The following is a 22,937-nucleotide window of genomic DNA, read 5'->3' as shown; positions in this document are numbered from 1 at the left end:
ATTTCTTCCTCTTATTCCAGCTATCCTCTCCTGTCTCTCATTCTATCTATCCCATCCTGTCATTCTATCCATTTATTCCTCTCATTCCAACTGTTCCTTCCTGTCTCTCATTCTATCCATCCACTCCTGTCATTCTAGCCATTCTTCCTCTCATTCCAGCTATTGCCTCCTGATTCTCATTCTATCCATCCCCTCCTGTTATTATACCCATTTATTCCTCTCATTCCAACTATACCCTCCTGACTCTCATTCTATCCATCCCATCCTGTCATTCTATCCATTTCTTCCTCTACTTCCAGCTATCCACTCCTGACTCTCATTCTATCCATCCCACCCTGTCATTCTATCCATTTACTCCTTTCCTTCCAGCTATCCCCTCCTGTCTCTCATTCTATCCATCCCATCCTGTCATTCTATCCATTTCTTCCTCCCATTCCAACTATCCTCTCCTGTCTCTCATTCTATCCATCCCACCCTGTCATTCTATCCATTTCTTCCTCTCATTCCAACTATCCCCTCCTGACTCTCATTCTATCCATCCCATCCTGTCATTCTATCCATTTCTTCCTCTCATTCCAACTATCCCCTCCTGTCTCTCATTCTATACATCCCCTCCTGTCATTAAATCCATTTCTTTCTCTCATTCCAACTATCCCATCCTATCTCTCAATCTATCCATCCCCTCCTGTCATTCTATCCATTTCTTCCTCTCATTCCAACTATCCTCTCCTGACTCTCATTCTATCCATCCCCTCCTGTCATTCTATCCATTTCTTCCTATCATTCCAACTATCCCCTCCTGTCTCTCATTCTATCCATCTACTCCTGTCAGTCTAGCCATTTCTTCCTCTCATTCCAGCTATCGCCTCCTGACTCTCATTCTATCCATCCCCTCCTGTCTTTCTATCCATTTCTTCCTCTCAATCCACTATCCCCTCCTGACTCTCATTCTATCCATCCCATCCTGTCATTCTATCCATTTCTTCCTCTACTTCCAGCTATCCACTCCTGACTCTCATTCTATCCATCCCACCCTGTCATTCTATCCATTTACTCCTTTCCTTCCAGCTATCCCCTCCTGTCTCTCATTCTATCCATGCCATCCTGTCATTCTATCCATTTCTTCCTCCCATTCCAACTATCCTCTCCTGTCTCTCATTCTATCCATCCCACCCTGTCATTCTATCCATTTCTTCCTCTCATTCCAACTATCCCCTCCTGACTCTCATTCTATCCATCCCATCCTGTCATTCTATCCATTTCTTCCTCTCATTCCAACTATCCCCTCCTGTCTCTCATTCTATCCATCCCCTCCTGTCATTAAATCCATTTCTTTCTCTCATTCCAACTATCCCATCCTATCTCTCAATCTATCCATCCCCTCCTGTCATTCTATCCATTTCTTCCTCTCATTCCAACTATCCTCTCCTGACTCTCATTCTATCCATCCCCTCCTGTCATTCTATCCATTTCTTCCTATCATTCCAATTATCCCCTCCTGTCTCTCATTCTATCCATCTACTCCTGTCAGTCTAGCCATTTCTTCCTCTCATTCCAGCTATCGCCTCCTGACTCTCATTCTATCCATCCCCTCCTGTCTTTCTATCCATTTCTTCCTCTCAATCCACTATCCCCTCCTGACTCTCATTCTGTCCATCCCATCCTGTCATTCTATCCATTTCTTCCTCTCATTCCAACTATTCCCTCCTGTCTCTCATTCTATCCATCCCCTCCTGTCATTCAATCCATTTCTTCCTATCATTCCAACTATCCCCTCCTGACTCATTCTATCCATCCCTTCCTGTCATTCTATCCAATTCTTCCTCTCATTCCAACTATCATCTCCTGTCTATCGTTCTATCCATCCCATCCTGTCATTCAATCCATTTCTTCCTCTCATCCCAACTATCCCCTCCTATGTCTCCTTCTACCCATCCTATCCTGTCATTCTATGCATTGCTTTATCTCATTCCAACTATCCCCTCCTATCTCTCAATCTATCCATCCCCTCCTGTCATTCTATCCATTTCTTCCTTTCATTCCAACTATCCTCTCCTGACTCTCATTCTATCCATCCCCTCCTGTCATTCTATCCATCTCTTCCTTTCAATCCAACTATCTACTCCTGACGCTCATTCTATCCATCCCCTCCTGTCATTCTATCCATTTCTTCCTCTCATCCCAGCTATCCACTCCTCTCTCTCATTCTATCCATCCCATCCTGTCATTCTATCCATTTATTCCTCTCATTCCAACTATCCCCTCCTGTCTCTCATTCTATACATATACTCCTGTCAGTCTAGCCATTTCTTCCTCTCATTCCAGCTATCCCCTCCTGTCTCTCATTCTATCCATCCGTTTCTGTCATTCCATCCAATTCTTCCTCTCATTCCAGCTATCCCCTCCTGACTCTCATTCTGTCCATCCCCTCCTGTCATTCTATCCATTTCTTCCTCTCATTCCAACTATCCCCTCATATCTCTCATTTTATCCATCCCCTCCTGTCATTCTATCCATTTCTTCCTCCCATTCCAACTATCCTCTCCTATCTCTCATTCTATCCATCTACGCCTGTCAGTCTAGCCATTTCTTCCTCTCATTCCAGCTATCGCCTCCTGACTCTCATTCTATCCATCCCATCCTGTCACTCTATCCATTTCTTCCTCTCATTCCAACTATACTCTCCTGTTTATCATTCTATCCATCCCATCCTGTCTTTCTATCCATTTATTCCTCTCATTCCAACTATCCCCTCCTGTCTCTCATTCTATCCATCCGTTTCTGTCGTTCCATCCATTTCTTCCTCTCATTCCAGCTATCCCCTCCTGACTCTCATTCTATCCATCCCTCCTTTCATTCTATCCATTTCTTCCTATCATTCCAACTATCCCCTCCTGACTCTCATTCTGTCCATCCCCTCCTGTCATTCTATCCATTTCTTCCTCTCATTCCAACTATCCCCTCCTATCTCTCATTTTATCCATCCTCTCCTGTCATTCTATCCATTTCTTCCTCTCATTCCAACTATCCTCTCCTGACTCTCATTCTATCCATCCCCTCCTGTCATTCTATCCATTTCTTCCTATCATTCCAACTATCCCCTCCTGACTCTCATTCTATCTATCCCATCCTGTCACTCTATCAATTTCTTCCTCTCATTCCAACTATCCTCTCCTGTCTCTCATTCTATCCATCTCATCCTGTCATTCTATCCATTTATTCCTCTCATTCCAACTATCCCCTCCTGTCTCTCATTCTATCCATCCCCTCCTCTCATTCTAGCCATTTCTTCCTCTCATTCCAGCTATCGTCTCCTGACTCTCATTCTATCAATCCCATCCTGTCATTCTGTCCATTTCTTCCTCTCATTCCAACTATCCCCTCCTATCTCTCATTTTATCCATCCTCTCCTGTCATTCTATCCATTTCTTCCTCTCATTCCAACTATCCTCTCCTGACTCTCATTCTATCCATCCCCTCCTGTCATTCTATCCATTTCTTCCTATCATTCCAACTATCCCCTCCTGACTCTCATTCTATCTATCCCATCCTGTCACTCTATCAATTTCTTCCTCTCATTCCAACTATCCTCTCCTGTCTCTCATTCTATCCATCTCATCCTGTCATTCTATCCATTTATTCCTCTCATTCCAACTATCCCCTCCTGTCTCTCATTCTATCCATCCCCTCCTCTCATTCTAGCCATTTCTTCCTCTCATTCCAGCTATCGTCTCCTGACTCTCATTCTATCAATCCCATCCTGTCATTCTATCCATTTCTTCCTCTCAATCCAACTATCCCCTCCTGACTCTTATTCTAACCATCCCATCCTGTCATTATATCCATTTTTTCCTCTCCTTCCAACTATCCCCTCCTATCTCTCCTTCTATCAATCCCCTCCTGTCATTCTGTCCATTTCTTCCTATCATTCCAACTATCCCCTCCTGTCTCTCATTCTATCCATCCCATCATGTCATTCTATCCATTTCTTCCTCTCTTTCCAACTATCCCCTCCTGACTCTCATTTTATCCATCCCCTCCTGTCATTCAATCCATTTCTTTCTCTTTCCAACTATCCCCTCCTATCTCTCATTCTATCCATCCCCTCCTGTCATTCTATCCATTTCTTCCTATCATTCCAACTATCCTCTCCTGACTCTCATTCTACCCATCCCCTCCTGTCATTCTATCCATTTCTTCCTATTATTCCAGCTATCGCCTCCCGACTCTCATTCTATCCATCCCATCCTGTCACTCTATCCATTTCTTCCTCTCATTCCAACTATCCCCTCCTATCTCTCATTTTATCCATCCTCTCCTGTCATTATATCCATTTCTTCCTCTCATTCCAACTATCCTCTCCTGACTCTCATTCTATCCATCCCCTCCTGTCATTCTATCCATTTCTTCCTATCATTCCAACGATCCCCTCCTGACTCTCATTCTATCCATCCCATCCTGTCACTCTATCCATTTCTTCCTCTCATTCCAACTATCCTCTCCTGTCTCTCATTCTATCCATCTCATCCTGTCATTCCATCCATTTATTCCTCTCATTCCAACTATCCCCTCCTGTCTCTCATTCTATCCATCCCCTCCTCTCATTCTAGTCATTTCTTCCTCTCATTTCAGCTATCGCCTCCTGACTCTCATTTTATCCATCCCATCCTGTCATTCTATCCATTTCTTCCTATCATTCCAACTATCCTCTCCTGACTCTCATTCTACCCATCCCCTCCTGTCATTCTATCCATTTCTTCCTATTATTCCAGCTATCGCCTCCCGACTCTCATTCTATCCATCCCATCCTGTCACTCTATCCATTTCTTCCTCTCAATCCAAGTATCCCCTCCTGACTCTCATTCTATCCATCCCATCCTGTCATTATATCCATTTCTTCCTCTCCTTCCAACTATCCCCTCCTATCTCTCCTTCTATCAATCCCCTCCTGTCATTCTATCCATTTATTCCTATCATTCCAACTATCCCCTCCTGTCTCTCATTCTATCCATCCCATCATGTCATTCTATCCATTTCTTCCTCTCATTCCAACTATCCCCTCCTGACTCTCATTTTATCCATCCCCTCCTGTCATTCAATCCATTTCTTTCTCATTCCAACTATCCCCTCCTATCTCTCATTCTATGCATCCCATTCTGTCATTCTATCCATTTCTTCCTCTCAATCCAGCTATCCCCTCCTGACTCTCATTCTATCCATCCCATCATGTCATTCTATCCATTTATTCCTCTCTTTCCAACTATCCTCTCCTGTCTCTCATTCTATCCATCTACGCCTGTCAGTATAGCCATTTCTTCCTCTCATTCCAGCTATCGCCTCCTGACTCTCATTCTATCCATCCCCTCCTGTCATTCTATCCATTTCTTACTCTCATTCCAACTATCCCCTCCTGTCTCTCATTCTATCCATCCCTTCCTGTCATTCTATCCATTTCTTCCTCTCATTCCAGCTATCCCCTCCTGACTCTCATTCTTTCCATCACCTCCTGTCATTCTATCCATTTCTTCCTATCATTCCAACTATCCACTCCTGTCTCTCATTCTGTCCATCCCCTCCTGTCATTCTATCCATTTCTTCCTCTCATTCCAACTATCCCCTCCTATCTCTCATTTTATCCATCCCCTCCTGTCATTCTATCCATTTCTTCCTCTCATTCCAACTATCCTCTCCTCTCTCTCATTCTATCCATCTACGCCTGTCAGTCTAGCCATTTCTTCCTCTCATTCCAGCTATCGCCTTTTGACTCTCATTCTATCCATCCCATCCTGTCACTCTATCCATTTCTTCCTCTCATTCCAACTATCCTCTCCTGTCTCTCATTCTATCCATCACCTCCTGTCATTCTATCCATTTCTTCCTATCATTCCAACTATCCACTCCTGTCTCTCATTCTGTCCATCCCCTCCTGTCATTCTATCCATTTCTTCCTCTCATTCCAACTATCCCCTCCTATCTCTCATTTTATCCATCCTCTCCTGTCATTCTATCCATTTCTTCCTCTCATTCCAACTATCCTCTCCTGACTCTCATTCTATCCATCCCCTCCTGTCATTCTATCCATTTCTTCCTATCATTCCAACGATCCCCTCCTGACTCTCATTCTATCCATCCCATCCTGTCACTCTATCCATTTCTTCCTCTCATTCCAACTATCCTCTCCTGTCTCTCATTCTATCCATCTCATCCTGTCATTCCATCCATTTATTCCTCTCATTCCAACTATCCCCTCCTGTCTCTCATTCTATCCATCCCCTCCTCTCATTCTAGCCATTTCTTCCTCTCATTCCAGCTATCGCCTCCTGTCTCTCATTTTATCCATCCCATCCTGTCATTCTATCCATTTCTTCCTCTCAATCCAACTATCCCCTCCTGACTCTCATTCTATCCATCCCATCCTGTCATTATATCCATTTCTTTCTCTCCTTCCAACTATCCCCTCCTATCTCTCCTTCTATCAATCCCTTCCTGTCATTCTATCCATTTATTCCTATCATTCCAACTATCCCCTCCTGTCTCTCATTCTATCCATCCCATCATGTCATTCTATCCATTTCTTCCGCTCATTCCAACTATCCCCTCCTGACTCTCATTTTATCCATCCCCTCCTGTCATTCAATCCATTTCTTTCTCATTCCAACTATCCCCTCCTATCTCTCATTCTATGCATCCCATCCTGTCATTCTATCCATTTCTTCCTCTCAATTAAGCTATCCCCTCCTGACTCTCATTCTATCCATCCCATCATGTCATTCTATCCATTTATTCCTCTCTTTCCAACTATCCTCTCCTGTCTCTCATTCTATCCATCTACGCCTGTCAGTATAGCCATTTCTTCCTCTCATTCCAGCTATCGCCTCCTGACTCTCATTCTATCCATCCCCTCCTGTCATTCTATCCATTTCTTACTCTCATTCCAACTATCCCCTCCTGTCTCTCATTCTATCCATCCCTTCCTGTCATTCTATCCATTTCTTCCTCTCATTCCAGCTATCCCCTCCTGACTCTCATTCTATCCATCACCTCCTGTCATTCTATCCATTTCTTCCTATCATTCCAACTATCCACTCCTGTCTCTCATTCTGTCCATCCCCTCCTGTCATTCTATCCATTTCTTCCTCTCATTCCAACTATCCCCTCCTATCTCTCATTTTATCCATCCCCTCCTGTCATTCTATCCATTTCTTCCTTTCATTCCAACTATCCTCTCCTCTCTCTCATTCTATCCATCTACGCCTGTCAGTCTAGCCATTTCTTCCTCTCATTCCAGCTATCGCCTTTTGACTCTCATTCTATCCATCCCATCCTGTCACTCTATCCATTTCTTCCTCTCATTCCAACTATCCTCTCCTGTCTCTCATTCTATCCATCACCTCCTGTCATTCTATCCATTTCTTCCTATCATTCCAACTATCCACTCCTGTCTCTCATTCTGTCCATCCCCTCCTGTCATTCTATCCATTTCTTCCTCTCATTCCAACTATCCCCTCCTATCTCTCATTTTATCCATCCTCTCCTGTCATTCTATCCATTTCTTCCTCTCATTCCAACTATCCTCTCCTGACTCTCATTCTATCCATCCCCTCCTGTCATTCTATCCATTTCTTCCTATCATTCCAACGATCCCCTCCTGACTCTCATTCTATCCATCCCATCCTGTCACTCTATCCATTTCTTCCTCTCATTCCAACTATCCTCTCCTGTCTCTCATTCTATCCATCTCATCCTGTCATTCCATCCATTTATTCCTCTCATTCCAACTATCCCCTTCTGTCTCTCATTCTATCCATCCCCTCCTCTCATTCTATCCATTTATTCCTATCATTCCAACTATCCCCTCCTGTCTCTCATTCTATCCATCCCATCATGTCATTCTATCCATTTCTTCCTCTCATACCAACTATCCCCTCCTGACTCTCATTTTTTCCATCCCCTCCTGTCATTCAATCCATTTCTTTCTCATTCCAACTATCCCCTCCTATCTCTCATTCTATGCATCCCATCCTGTCATTCTATCCATTTCTTCCTCTCAATCCAGCTATCCCCTCCTGACTCTCATTCTATCCATCCCATCATGTCATTCTATCCATTTATTCCTCTCTTTCCAACTATCCTCTCCTGTCTCTCATTCTATCCATCTACGCCTGTCAGTATAGCCATTTCTTCCTCTCATTCCAGCTATCGCCTCCTGACTCTCATTCTATCCATCCCCTCCTGTCATTCTATCCATTTCTTACTCTCATTCCAACTATCCCCTCCTGTCTCTCATTCTATCCATCCCTTCCTGTCATTCTATCCATTTCTTCCTCTCATTCCAGCTATCCCCTCCTGACTCTCATTCTATCCATCACCTCCTGTCATTCTATCCATTTCTTCCTATCATTCCAACTATCCACTCCTGTCTCTCATTCTGTCCATCCCCTCCTGTCATTCTATCCATTTCTTCCTCTCATTCCAACTATCCCCTCCTATCTCTCATTTTATCCATCCCCTCCTGTCATTCTATCCATTTCTTCCCCTCATTCCAACTATCCTCTCCTCTCTCTCATTCTATCCATCTACGCCTGTCAGTCTAGCCATTTCTTCCTCTCATTCCAGCTATCGCCTTTTGACTCTCATTCTATCCATCCCATCACTCTATCCATTTCTTCCTCTCATTCCAACTATCCTCTCCTGTCTCTCATTCTATCCATCTCATCCTGTCATTCCATCCATTTATTCCTCTCATTCCAACTATCCCCTCCTGTCTCTCATTCTATCCATTCCCTCCTCTCATTCTAGTCATTTCTTCCTCTCATTTCAGCTATCGCCTCCTGACTCTCATTTTATCCATCCCATCCTGTCATTCTATCAATTTCTTCCTATCATTCCAACTATCCTCTCCTGACTCTCATTCTACCCATCCCCTCCTGTCATTCTATCCATTTCTTCCTATTATTCCAGCTATCGCCTCCCGACTCTCATTCTATCCATCCCATCCTGTCACTCTATCCATTTCTTCCTCTCAATCCAAGTATCCCCTCCTGACTCTCATTCTATCCATCCCATCCTGTCATTATATCCATTTCTTCCTCTCCTTCCAACTATCCCCTCCTATCTCTCCTTCTATCAATCCCCTCCTGTCATTCTATCCATTTATTCCTATCATTCCAACTATCCCCTCCTGTCTCTCATTCTATCCATCCCATCATGTCATTCTATCCATTTCTTCCTCTCATTCCAACTATCCCCTCCTGACTCTCATTTTATCCATCCCCTCCTGTCATTCAATCCATTTCTTTCTCATTCCAACTATCCCCTCCTATCTCTCATTCTATGCATCCCATTCTGTCATTCTATCCATTTCTTCCTCTCAATCCAGCTATCCCCTCCTGACTCTCATTCTATCCATCCCATCATGTCATTCTATCCATTTATTCCTCTCTTTCCAACTATCCTCTCCTGTCTCTCATTCTATCCATCTACGCCTGTCAGTATAGCCATTTCTTCCTCTCATTCCAGCTATCGCCTCCTGACTCTCATTCTATCCATCCCCTCCTGTCATTCTATCCATTTCTTACTCTCATTCCAACTATCCCCTCCTGTCTCTCATTCTATCCATCCCTTCCTGTCATTCTATCCATTTCTTCCTCTCATTCCAGCTATCCCCTCCTGACTCTCATTCTTTCCATCACCTCCTGTCATTCTATCCATTTCTTCCTATCATTCCAACTATCCACTCCTGTCTCTCATTCTGTCCATCCCCTCCTGTCATTCTATCCATTTCTTCCTCTCATTCCAACTATCCCCTCCTATCTCTCATTTTATCCATCCCCTCCTGTCATTCTATCCATTTCTTCCTCTCATTCCAACTATCCTCTCCTCTCTCTCATTCTATCCATCTACGCCTGTCAGTCTAGCCATTTCTTCCTCTCATTCCAGCTATCGCCTTTTGACTCTCATTCTATCCATCCCATCCTGTCACTCTATCCATTTCTTCCTCTCATTCCAACTATCCTCTCCTGTCTCTCATTCTATCCATCACCTCCTGTCATTCTATCCATTTCTTCCTATCATTCCAACTATCCACTCCTGTCTCTCATTCTGTCCATCCCCTCCTGTCATTCTATCCATTTCTTCCTCTCATTCCAACTATCCCCTCCTATCTCTCATTTTATCCATCCTCTCCTGTCATTCTATCCATTTCTTCCTCTCATTCCAACTATCCTCTCCTGACTCTCATTCTATCCATCCCCTCCAGTCATTCTATCCATTTCTTCCTATCATTCCAACGATCCCCTCCTGACTCTCATTCTATCCATCCCATCCTGTCACTCTATCCATTTCTTCCTCTCATTCCAACTATCCTCTCCTGTCTCTCATTCTATCCATCTCATCCTGTCATTCCATCCATTTATTCCTCTCATTCCAACTATCCCCTCCTGTCTCTCATTCTATCCATCCCCTCCTCTCATTCTAGCCATTTCTTCCTCTCATTCCAGCTATCGCCTCCTGTCTCTCATTTTATCCATCCCATCCTGTCATTCTATCCATTTCTTCCTCTCAATCCAACTATCCCCTCCTGACTCTCATTCTATCCATCCCATCCTGTCATTATATCCATTTCTTTCTCTCCTTCCAACTATCCCCTCCTATCTCTCCTTCTATCAATCCCTTCCTGTCATTCTATCCATTTATTCCTATCATTCCAACTATCCCCTCCTGTCTCTCATTCTATCCATCCCATCATGTCATTCTATCCATTTCTTCCGCTCATTCCAACTATCCCCTCCTGACTCTCATTTTATCCATCCCCTCCTGTCATTCAATCCATTTCTTTCTCATTCCAACTATCCCCTCCTATCTCTCATTCTATGCATCCCATCCTGTCATTCTATCCATTTCTTCCTCTCAATTAAGCTATCCCCTCCTGACTCTCATTCTATCCATCCCATCATGTCATTCTATCCATTTATTCCTCTCTTTCCAACTATCCTCTCCTGTCTCTCATTCTATCCATCTACGCCTGTCAGTATAGCCATTTCTTCCTCTCATTCCAGCTATCGCCTCCTGACTCTCATTCTATCCATCCCCTCCTGTCATTCTATCCATTTCTTACTCTAATTCCAACTATCCCCTCCTGTCTCTCATTCTATCCATCCCTTCCTGTCATTCTATCCATTTCTTCCTCTCATTCCAGCTATCCCCTCCTGACTCTCATTCTATCCATCACCTCCTGTCATTCTATCCATTTCTTCCTATCATTCCAACTATCCACTCCTGTCTCTCATTCTGTCCATCCCCTCCTGTCATTCTATCCATTTCTTCCTCTCATTCCAACTATCCCCTCCTATCTCTCATTTTATCCATCCCCTCCTGTCATTCTATCCATTTCTTCCTCTCATTCCAACTATCCTCTCCTCTCTCTCATTCTATCCATCTACGCCTGTCAGTCTAGCCATTTCTTCCTCTCATTCCAGCTATCGCCTTTTGACTCTCATTCTATCCATCCCATCCTGTCACTCTATCCATTTCTTCCTCTCATTCCAACTATCCTCTCCTGTCTCTCATTCTATCCATCACCTCCTGTCATTCTATCCATTTCTTCCTATCATTCCAACTATCCACTCCTGTCTCTCATTCTGTCCATCCCCTCCTGTCATTCTATCCATTTCTTCCTCTCATTCCAACTATCCCCTCCTATCTCTCATTTTATCCATCCTCTCCTGTCATTCTATCCATTTCTTCCTCTCATTCCAACTATCCTCTCCTGACTCTCATTCTATCCATCCCCTCCTGTCATTCTATCCATTTCTTCCTATCATTCCAACGATCCCCTCCTGACTCTCATTCTATCCATCCCATCCTGTCACTCTATCCATTTCTTCCTCTCATTCCAACTATCCTCTCCTGTCTCTCATTCTATCCATCTCATCCTGTCATTCCATCCATTTATTCCTCTCATTCCAACTATCCCCTCCTGTCTCTCATTCTATCCATTTATTCCTATCATTCCAACTATCCCCTCCTGTCTCTCATTCTATCCATCCCATCATGTCATTCTATCCATTTCTTCCTCTCATACCAACTATCCCCTCCTGACTCTCATTTTTTCCATCCCCTCCTGTCATTCAATCCATTTCTTTCTCATTCCAACTATCCCCTCCTATCTCTCATTCTATGCATCCCATCCTGTCATTCTATCCATTTCTTCCTCTCAATCCAGCTATCCCCTCCTGACTCTCATTCTATCCATCCCATCATGTCATTCTATCCATTTATTCCTCTCTTTCCAACTATCCTCTCCTGTCTCTCATTCTATCCATCTACGCCTGTCAGTATAGCCATTTCTTCCTCTCATTCCAGCTATCGCCTCCTGACTCTCATTCTATCCATCCCCTCCTGTCATTCTATCCATTTCTTACTCTCATTCCAACTATCCCCTCCTGTCTCTCATTCTATCCATCCCTTCCTGTCATTCTATCCATTTCTTCCTCTCATTCCAGCTATCCCCTCCTGACTCTCATTCTATCCATCACCTCCTGTCATTCTATCCATTTCTTCCTATCATTCCAACTATCCACTCCTGTCTCTCATTCTGTCCATCCCCTCCTGTCATTCTATCCATTTCTTCCTCTCATTCCAACTATCCCCTCCTATCTCTCATTTTATCCATCCCCTCCTGTCATTCTATCCATTTCTTCCTCTCATTCCAACTATCCTCTCCTCTCTCTCATTCTATCCATCTACGCCTGTCAGTCTAGCCATTTCTTCCTCTCATTCCAGCTATCGCCTTTTGACTCTCATTCTATCCATCCCATCCTGTCACTCTATCCATTTCTTCCTCTCATTCCAACTATCCTCTCCTGTCTCTCATTCTATCCATCCCATCCTGTCATTCTATCCATTTATTCCTCTCATTCCAAATATCCCCTCCTGTCTCTCATTCTATCCATCCCCTCCTGTCATTCAATCCATTTCTTCCTATCATTCCAACTATCCCCTCCTGACTCTCATTCTATCCATCCCTTCCTGTCATTCTATCAATTTCTTCCTCTCATTCCAGCTATCCCCTCCTGACTCTCATTCTATCCATCCCCCCTGTCATTCTATCCATTTCTTCCTCTCATTCCAGCTATCCACTCCTCTCTCTCATTCTATCCATGTCTTCTGTCATTCTATCCATTTCTTCCTCTCATTCCAACTATCATCTCCTATCTCTCATTCTATCCATCCCCTCCTGTCATTCTAGCCATTTCTTCCTCTCATTCCAACTATCCTCTCCTGACTCTCATTCTATCCATCCCATCCTGTCATTCTATCCATTTCTTCCTCTCATTCCAACTATCCTCTCCTATCTCTCATTCTATCCATCCCCTCCTGTCATTCTATCCATTTCTTCCTCTCATTCCAAATATCCCCCCTGTCTCTCATTCTATCCATCCCCTCCTGTCATTCAATCCATTTCTTCCTATCATTCCAACTATCCCCTCCTGACTCTCATTCTATCCATCCCTTCCTGTCATTCTATCAATTTCTTCCTCTCATTCCAGCTATCCCCTCCTGACTCTCATTCTATCCATCCCCCCTGTCATTCTATCCATTTCTTCCTCTCATTCCAGCTATCCACTCCTCTCTCTCATTCTATCCATGTCTTCTGTCATTCTAGCCATTTCTTCCTCTCATTACAACTATCCTCTCCTGACTCTCATTCTATCCATCCCATCCTGTCATTCTATCCATTTCTTCCTCTCATTCCAGCTATCCACTCCTCTCTCTCATTCTATCCATGTCTTCTGTCATTCTATCCATTTCTTCCTCTCATTCCAACTATCCTCTCCTATCTCTCATTCTATCCATCCCCTCCTGTCATTCTAGCCATTTCTTCCTCTCATTCCAACTATCCTCTCCTGACTCTCATTCTATCCATCCCATCCTGTCATTCTATCCATTTCTTCATCTCATTCCAACTATCCTCTCCTATCTCTCATTCTATCCATCCCCTTCTGTCATTCTATCCATTTCTTCCTCTCATTCCAACTATCCCCTCCTGACTCTCATTCTATCCATCCCCCCTGTCATTCTATCCATTTCTTCCTCTCATTCCAGCTATCCACTCCTCTCTCTCATTCTATCCATGTCTTCTGTCATTCTATCCATTTCTTCCTCTCATTCCAACTATCCTCTCCTATCTCTCATTCTATCCATCCCCTCCTGTCATTCTAGCCATTTCTTCCTCTCATTCCAACTATCCTCTCCTGACTCTCATTCTATCCATCCCATCCTGTCATTCTATCCATTTCTTCCTCTCATTCCAACTATCCTCTCCTATCTCTCATTCTATCCATCCCCTCCTGTCATTCTAGCCATTTCTTCCTCTCATTCCAACTATCCACTCCTCTCTCTCATTCTATCCATCCCATCCTGTCAGGGTGTGGATCATTAGATCAACAGTGTCTAGGTCGACAATGTTTAGGTCGACCACTATAGGTCAACAGTCACTAGGGTCAGAAGGTCGACATGTTCAAGGTCAACAGGTCAAAAGGTCAACATGAGTTTTTAATGTTTTTTTGGTGTCATTTTCTTCGTAGAGTGACCGTGAACCCCAATTAGTGCACCGTGTCCCCTCGCATGACTCGCTTCGCTCGCCATGCTTTGGGCAAGGTGCCTCGCTTCGCTCAGCACAGATTACCTTTCCGATCGTATTCCACATGAATCGTTAAGTATGAAAAAGTAAAAAAAAGAAAAATGTGAAAAACTCATGTCGACCTTTTGACCTAGAACATGTCGACCTTCTGACCCTGTCGACCTATAGTGGTCAACCTAAACATTGTCGACCTAGACACTGTCGATCTTCAGACCGGATCCCTCCTGTCATTCTATCCATTTCTTCCTCTCATTCCAACTATCCCCTCCTGACTCTCATTCTATCCATCCCACCCTGTCATTCTATCCATTTCTTCCTCTCATTCCAACTATCCCCTCCTGTTCTCTCATTCTATCCATCCCTTCCTGTCATTCAATCCATTTCTTTCTCTCATTCCAACTATCCACTCCTATCTCTCATTCTATCCATCCCTTCCTGTCATTCTATCCATTTCTTCCTCTCATTCCAGCTATCATCTCCTGTCTGTCATTCTATCCATCCACTCTGTCACGATCCAGGTATCTGGACGCCATTTCTTACCCATCAGATGCCTCCTAAGGCTGGCTCAGCGCTCCAGGACCGGATCCCATCTGTTATCCTAATGTTCACATTCCTGCATCCTCTCCTGTCTCTCTGAGACGCTGTCACAGTAACGCCATATTACATCTGGCATGGCGTCTCCCGCGGCCTCCGCCGCCGTCCCTGAGCTTCTGCATGCAGAGTGTCAGAGTGGCGATTACGTCAGCCGCGGCCTCCGCTGTGTCCGCGTGGTTGGATGTGCACTTGTCAGCCTGGCGTCTCCTGTCTCCAGTGGCCGGCGCCGCCATTACTGTTTTCATTACCACATGGATTATAAACCAAACTTCCCTCCAAGTGTCTGCATGGGCGCAGCCATCTTGGATTCTGTCAGCTGATCATTTCCTCCAATCTGTTGTCAGTATTGTTAATCTGCATAATTGCCTAGCCAATCCCTTCCTTGCTGCAGGTATAAATACACTGTGCCTGAGCAAGGAAGGCGTCAGTGCTTTGGTTGTCAAACCTAGTTCCTGTTTGTCTCTCTCCTGTGATTGTCTTCCAGGTTCCAGCTCCTGTCTCAAGACTTCCACCATAGAGACCCGCACCAGCATTCCACCTGCGGTGTAGCCTGACTCTCCAATCCATTGTGGATTCATCTGTTTCCAGCTACAACATTACCTGCTTCCAGCTCAGCTTCCAGCAGAGTACAGCTTCCCTTAAAGGGCCGGTGTCCTTTCTACACTTTACCACTCTCCACCGGTATTATTATTTCTCCGCTCTCAAGTTCTACATTTCAGTTCATATTTCATCGCTCCCAAGTTCATTTATTATTTAACTGGTTCCAGCCAGTATCCACTCCGTGCTAACAACAGTCTGGTTCCAGCCAATATCCACAGCAGCTGTTTTATCTTCAGCAACCCAGCTTTTCCTGGAACACCAGCTGGCACAATCCTGGGTTATCTCCATTGCTACAGTCGGGCCTGGTAAGGACTTTCCATCTAGAAGATCATAAGAACTGTCTCACACTACCAGTGCCCTGTGGCTCCTGCCATCCTGTAGTACCCAGGAACTGTATTTATTCTTTGCTGACTTTTACGTTTTCTTTTACTGCTGCTGTGTTGCGGAGTTGTCATAATAAACATCATTGACTTTTATCCAAGTTGTCGTGGTCACGCCTTCGGGCAGTTATTATTCATATTACTTACATGTCCAGGGGTCTGATACAACCTCCCAGGTTCCGGTACATCTCAGCCCCTACAACTGAGGCTGCCTCCCGTCAGCTCAGGCCCTCAGTTGTGACAGTAAGCACTGACCTAATGAATCCAGCGGGAGACCAGGATCAAGCGGCCAGGCCGATGCAAGAACTGGCAGCCCGACTAGAACATCAGGAGGCTGCACAGGGCCACATCATCCGCTGTCTCCAGGATTTCTCTACTCGGCTGGATGGGATTCAGACAACTCTCTGTGGATCAGGCGCGTCTGGTGCGTCAACCACAGTGACTCCAGCTATAACCCCACCCACCTTACCCATTTCTGCTCCACGTCTTCATCTTCCAACGCCAGCAAAATTTGACGGATCTCCAAGATTCTGCAGGGGATTTCTCAACCAGTGTGAGATTCAGTTTGAGCTACAACCTGGCAATTTTCCCAGTGACCGTACAAAAATTGCCTACATTATTTCTCTTCTCAGTGGCTCAGCCCTTGATTGGGCATCACCGTTATGGGAGAGGTCCGACACCCTGCTATCTTCCTACACTGCCTTCGTGTCAACATTCAGGCGCATCTTCGACGAGCCAGGCCGGGTAACCTCAGCTTCATCCGAGATTCTCCGTTTACGCCAGGGGTCACGTACTGTAGGACAATATCTGATACAGTTCCAGATCCTGGCATCCGAACTGGCATGGAACGACGAGGCCCTGTATGCTGCATTCTGGCATGGCTTATCTGAGCGTATTAGAGATGAGTTAGCTACCAGAGACTTACCCTCTAAGTTAGATGAGCTAATCTCACTCTGCACGAAAGTTGATTTACGTTTCAGAGAGAGAGCAATTGAGCGTGGAAGATCATCTGCTCCAAAATCTTCTGCTCCTCCTCCTCGCCAACTGTCACCAACTAAAGATGAGCCCATGCAAATTGGCCGTTCCCGTTTAACTCCTGCTGAGCGCCGAAGACGTCTCTCCAAGTCTCTCTGTCTTTATTGTGCAGCTCCGTCTCACACCATCAATGCCTGTCCCGAACGTCCGGGAAAACTCCAAACCCTAGCTCGCCCAGGAGAGGGCCGGCTAGGAGTAATGATCTCCTCTCCATCTCCTCATGATTGTAATCTCCCAGTGTCGCTCCAAATTGCTCAACGTTATCGGAACGTCATTGCCCTCCTTGATTCCGGAGCAGCTGGGAACTTTATTACCGAAGCCTATGTTAAACGGTGGTCCCTACCCACCGAGAGACTTCCTTCGTCCATCTCCTTAACTGCCGTGGATGGCAGCAAGATTTTTGATGCAGTTATTTCCCTAAGGACTCTACCAGTTCGTCTGAGAGTGGGAGTTCTTCATTCCGAACTTATTTCTTTTTTAGTGATTCCAAGAGCCACACATCCTGTGGTCCTGGGCCTTCCATGGCTCCGTCTTCACAATCCTACAATTGATTGGACGACTACGCAAATCCTGGCATGGGGTTCCTCCTGTGCTGAGACATGTTTGTTTAAAGTATTGCCTGTCTGTTCTTCCTCCCCCAGGTCGTCTGATGTTCCACCTCCTCCATATCAAGATTTCACGGATGTGTTCAGTAAAGCTTCTGCTGATATCCTTCCTCCTCATAGAGAATGGGACTGCCCGATTGATCTCGTTCCAGGGAAGGTTCCACCTCGAGGCCGAACTTATCCGTTGTCTCTGCCTGAGACGCATTCTATGGAGGAATACATTAAAGAGAACCTAGCAAAGGGGTTCATTCGACCTTCTTCTTCCCCAGCCGGCGCAGGCTTCTTTTTTGTAAAAAAGAAAGATGGTGGTCTGCGGCCGTGCATCGACTACAGAGGTTTGAACGACATTACCATCAAGAACCGTTATCCTTTACCCCTGATTACTGAGCTCTTTGACAGAGTTAGCGGAGCTACCATCTTTACAAAGCTGGACTTGAGAGGTGCATACAATCTCATCCGGATCCGTGAGGGTGACGAGTGGAAGACCGCCTTTAACACCCGTGACGGACATTATGAGTACCTCGTCATGCCCTTCGGATTGAGCAATGCTCCAGCTGTCTTCCAGCATTTTGTCAATGAGATCTTCAGAGACATTCTATACCGTCATGTCGTGGTCTATCTAGACGATATCCTCATTTTTGCCAACGATTTAGAGGAACATCGTTTTTGGGTTAAAGAGGTTCTGTCCCGTCTCCGTGTCAATCATCTCTATTGCAAATTAGAGAAATGCGTCTTTGAAGTCAAGTCCATTCCGTTTCTAGGGTACATTGTGTCCGGTTCCGGACTAGAGATGGATCCTGAGAAACTACAAGCAATCCAAAATTGGCCGATACCCTTAACCCTCAAAGGGGTCCAGAGGTTCTTGGGGTTCGCCAACTATTACCGAAAGTTTATACGAGACTTTTCCACCATTGTGGCGCCTATTACTGCTTTCACTAAGAAGGGTGCTAACCCGTCCAAGTGGTCTGAAGAAGCCATGCAAGCATTTCATCTTTTAAAACAAAGGTTCATCTCTGCGCCTGTTCTGAAACAGCCTGACATCGACTCTCCTTTCATCTTAGAGGTGGATGCCTCCTCCGTTGGAGTAGGAGCGGTGTTATCTCAGAGGGCTAAAGATGGCCATTTACACCCTTGCAGTTTCTTCTCCCGGAAGTTCTCCCCAGCTGAGCGCAACTATGCCATTGGCGACCAGGAGTTGCTAGCCATCAAGCTCGCTCTAGAAGAGTGGAGGTATCTGTTGGAGGGAGCTTCTCATTCAATCACCATACTTACAGACCACAAGAACCTTTTATATCTGAAAGGCGCACAATGTCTCAACCCTCGTCAGGCCAGATGGGCACTTTTCTTTTCCAGGTTCGACTTTAAACTCCAGTTCTGTCCGGGCTCTCAGAATCGCAAGGCCGATGCCCTTTCCCGCTCATGGGAGCAAGAAAATGAGTCAGAGTCTTCAGACAAGCATCCTATTATAAATCCGTTGGCATTCTCCACGGTAGGGATGGACTCTACGCCCCCATCAGGGAAAAGTTTTGTGAAACCGATGCTAAGGAAGAAGCTCATGCATTGGGCCCATGCTTCCCGTTTTGCCGGACATACAGGTATCCAAAAAACCCTGGAGTTTATCTCTAGGTCCTATTGGTGGCCAACTCTGAAAAAGGACGTCTTGGAGTTTATTGCATCTTGTCCAAAGTGTGCTCAACATAAGGTATCCCGCCAGTCGCCTGCAGGGCAACTGGTTCCACTATCTGTTCCCCGTCAACCTTGGACCCATTTGTCGATGGATTTTATTACAGATTTACCCATGTGCAACAAGTTCAATACCATCTGGGTGGTAGTTGACCGGTTCACCAAGATGGCACACTTCATTCCTCTCACCGGTCTTCCGTCAGCTCCCAAGTTGGCTCAAGTATTCATACAAGAGATCTTCCGACTCCACGGTCTTCCTGAAGAAATTATCTCAGATCGAGGAGTTCAATTCACAGCCAAATTCTGGCGAAGTTTATGTCAAGTCCTCCAAGTCAAGCTAAAGTTTTCCACGGCTTACCATCCTCAGACCAATGGTCAAACCGAGAGGGTGAATCAGGACTTGGAGGCCTTCCTCCGCATCTATGTGTCCTCCTCTCAAGATGACTGGGTTCAATTACTTCCCTGGGCCGAGTTCTGTCATAACAACCAGTATCATTCTTCATCTGCTTCAACACCATTCTTCACTAACTTTGGATTCCACCCTAAAGTCCCTGAGTTCCAACCGCTTCCAGCAACTTCTGTTCCCGCAGTGGATATCACCTTGCATCAGTTTGCCAATATCTGGAAGAGCGTACGATCAGCTCTGCTCAAGGCATCGTTCAGGTACAAGAAGTTTGCGGATAAGAAGCGTCGAGCAGTTCCTGCTCTCAAGGTGGGTGATCGGGTATGGTTATCCATGAAGAATTTGAGGTTAAGAGTTCCCAGTATGAAGTTTGCACCTCGCTATATCGGTCCTTTCAAGATTGAACAAGTCATCAATCCTGTTGCTTACAGACTTCAGTTGCCCCCCTTCTTAAAAATACCCAGGACATTCCATGTTTCCCTGTTGAAACCGCTGATCTTGAATCGGTTTCATTCCTCACTTCCTCCAACTCCGAAAGTCCAAACTCAACGAGGCGTTGAGTATGAAGTAGCCAAGATCCTGGACTCACGTCACCGTTACGGTCAACTACAATATCTTATTGACTGGAAGGGTTATGGCCCTGAGGAACGTTCATGGACCAATGCTTCTGATGTCCATGCTCCTGCCTTGGTCCGGAGATTCCATTCCAAGTTTCCTCAAAAGCCAAAGAAGTGTCCTGGGGCCACTCCTAAAGGGGGGGGTGCTGTCACGATCCGGGTATCTGGACGCCATTTCTTACCCATCAGATGCCTCCTAAGGCTGGCTCAGCGCTCCAGGACCGGATCCCATCTGTTATCCTAATGTTCACATTCCTGCATCCTCTCCTGTCTCTCTGAGACGCTGTCACAGTAACGCCATATTACATCTTGCATGGCGTCTCCCGCGGCCTCCGCCGCCGTCCCTGAGCTTCTGCATGCAGAGTGTCAGAGTGGCGATTACGTCAGCCGCGGCCTCCGCTGTGTCCGCGTGGTTGGATGTGCACTTGTCAGCCTGGCGTCTCCTGTCTCCAGTGGCCGGCGCCGCCATTACTGTTTTCATTACCACATGGATTACAAACCAAACTTCCCTCCAAGTGTCTGCATGGGCGCAGCCATCTTGGATTCTGTCAGCTGATCATTTCCTCCAATCTGTTGTCAGTATTGTTAATCTGCATAATTGCCTAGCCAATCCCTTCCTTGCTGCAGGTATAAATACACTGTGCCTGAGCAAGGAAGGCGTCAGTGCTTTGGTTGTCAAACCTAGTTCCTGTTTGTCTCTCTCCTGTGATTGTCTTCCAGGTTCCAGCTCCTGTCTCAAGACTTCCACCATAGAGACCCGCACCAGCATTCCACCTGCGGTGTAGCCTGACTCTCCAATCCATTGTGGATTCATCTGTTTCCAGCTACAACATTACCTGCTTCCAGCTCAGCTTCCAGCAGAGTACAGCTTCCCTTAAAGGGCCGGTGTCCTTTCTACACTTTACCACTCTCCACCGGTATTATTATTTCTCCGCTCTCAAGTTCTACATTTCAGTTCATATTTCATCGCTCCCAAGTTCATTTATTATTTAACTGGTTCCAGCCAGTATCCACTCCGTGCTAACAACAGTCTGGTTCCAGCCAGTATCCACAGCAGCTGTTTTATCTTCAGCAACCCAGCTTTTCCTGGAACACCAGCTGGCACAATCCTGGGTTATCTCCATTGCTACAGTCGGGCCTGGTAAGGACTTTCCATCTAGAAGATCATAAGAACTGTCTCACACTACCAGTGCCCTGTGGCTCCTGCCATCCTGTAGTACCCAGGAACTGTATTTATTCTTTGCTGACTTTTACGTTTTCTTTTACTGCTGCTGTGTTGCGGAGTTGTCATAATAAACATCATTGACTTTTATCCAAGTTGTCGTGGTCACGCCTTCGGGCAGTTATTATTCATATTACTTACATGTCCAGGGGTCTGATACAACCTCCCAGGTTCCGGTACATCTCAGCCCCTACAACTGAGGCTGCCTCCCGTCAGCTCAGGCCCTCAGTTGTGACACACTCCTGTCATTTTATCCATTTCTTCCTTTCATTCCAATTATTCCCTACTGACTCTCATTCTATCCATCCCCTCCTGTCATTCTATCCATTTCTTCCTCTCATTCCAACTATCACCTCCTGATTCTCATTCTATCCATCCCATCCTGTCATTCTATCCATCTCATCTCTCAATCTATCCATCCACTGCAGCCTCTCATGCTGTCTATCCTCGCCTTTATGATTCTTTTCATCCTTTCATTCTATCCATTCGTTCCAATCACTTCTTCTGTGTCTCAGTGACTGCAGGAGGGGGTGTCATGGGATGCAGTAGTACTGGGGGCTTATTGCCAACAATGGTAGGGGTGGAGTTGCGGGTGCTGTGGGAGGGGCGGTCATAGGGGAAGAAATTGTGGCGCAGGATGCAAAAATAAAATAAAATAATTATTAGTCTTTTGTAGTCACCAAGAGGTGACGAGGAGCCAACTAGACCCCATGGCTGGACCTGGATGGCAGGGATGAGGTGGCCCCTGGACCCTGCAGCTGGAGCGGGATGGCGGCGGATGGCTGGACCTGGAATGCGGTGGTGAGGCAGCCCCTTAACCCTGTGGCTGGAGCAGGATGGCGGTGGAGAAGTGGCAGCTGGACATTACCGGCTGGACCTGGACTGCGGCAGTGATGCCGGGGGATTTGAGGGGGCGGGGGTGATCGTGGGTGCCAATGGGGGGGCACGGTTAACAGGTGTCAGGGGTGCTGGTCGGGGGTGGGGGGGATAGACCGCACCAGCTCTGGTCCTCTGCCAGCTCTGCTGTTGCCGGTACTGGGTTGACAGGGGCAGCCTGGCAGTGATGGACTACCGCAGCTGCCCTGGATTCTCCTCCTGGCTCCTGCACAACCGCTGCCAATGATCCCAAGTTGACAGGGGCAGATGGACAGTGA

Source organism: Pseudophryne corroboree, chromosome 10 (genome assembly GCF_028390025.1).
Source record: "Pseudophryne corroboree isolate aPseCor3 chromosome 10, aPseCor3.hap2, whole genome shotgun sequence".
NCBI lineage: Eukaryota > Metazoa > Chordata > Amphibia > Anura > Myobatrachidae > Pseudophryne > Pseudophryne corroboree.
This window is presented reverse-complemented; position numbering follows the sequence as displayed.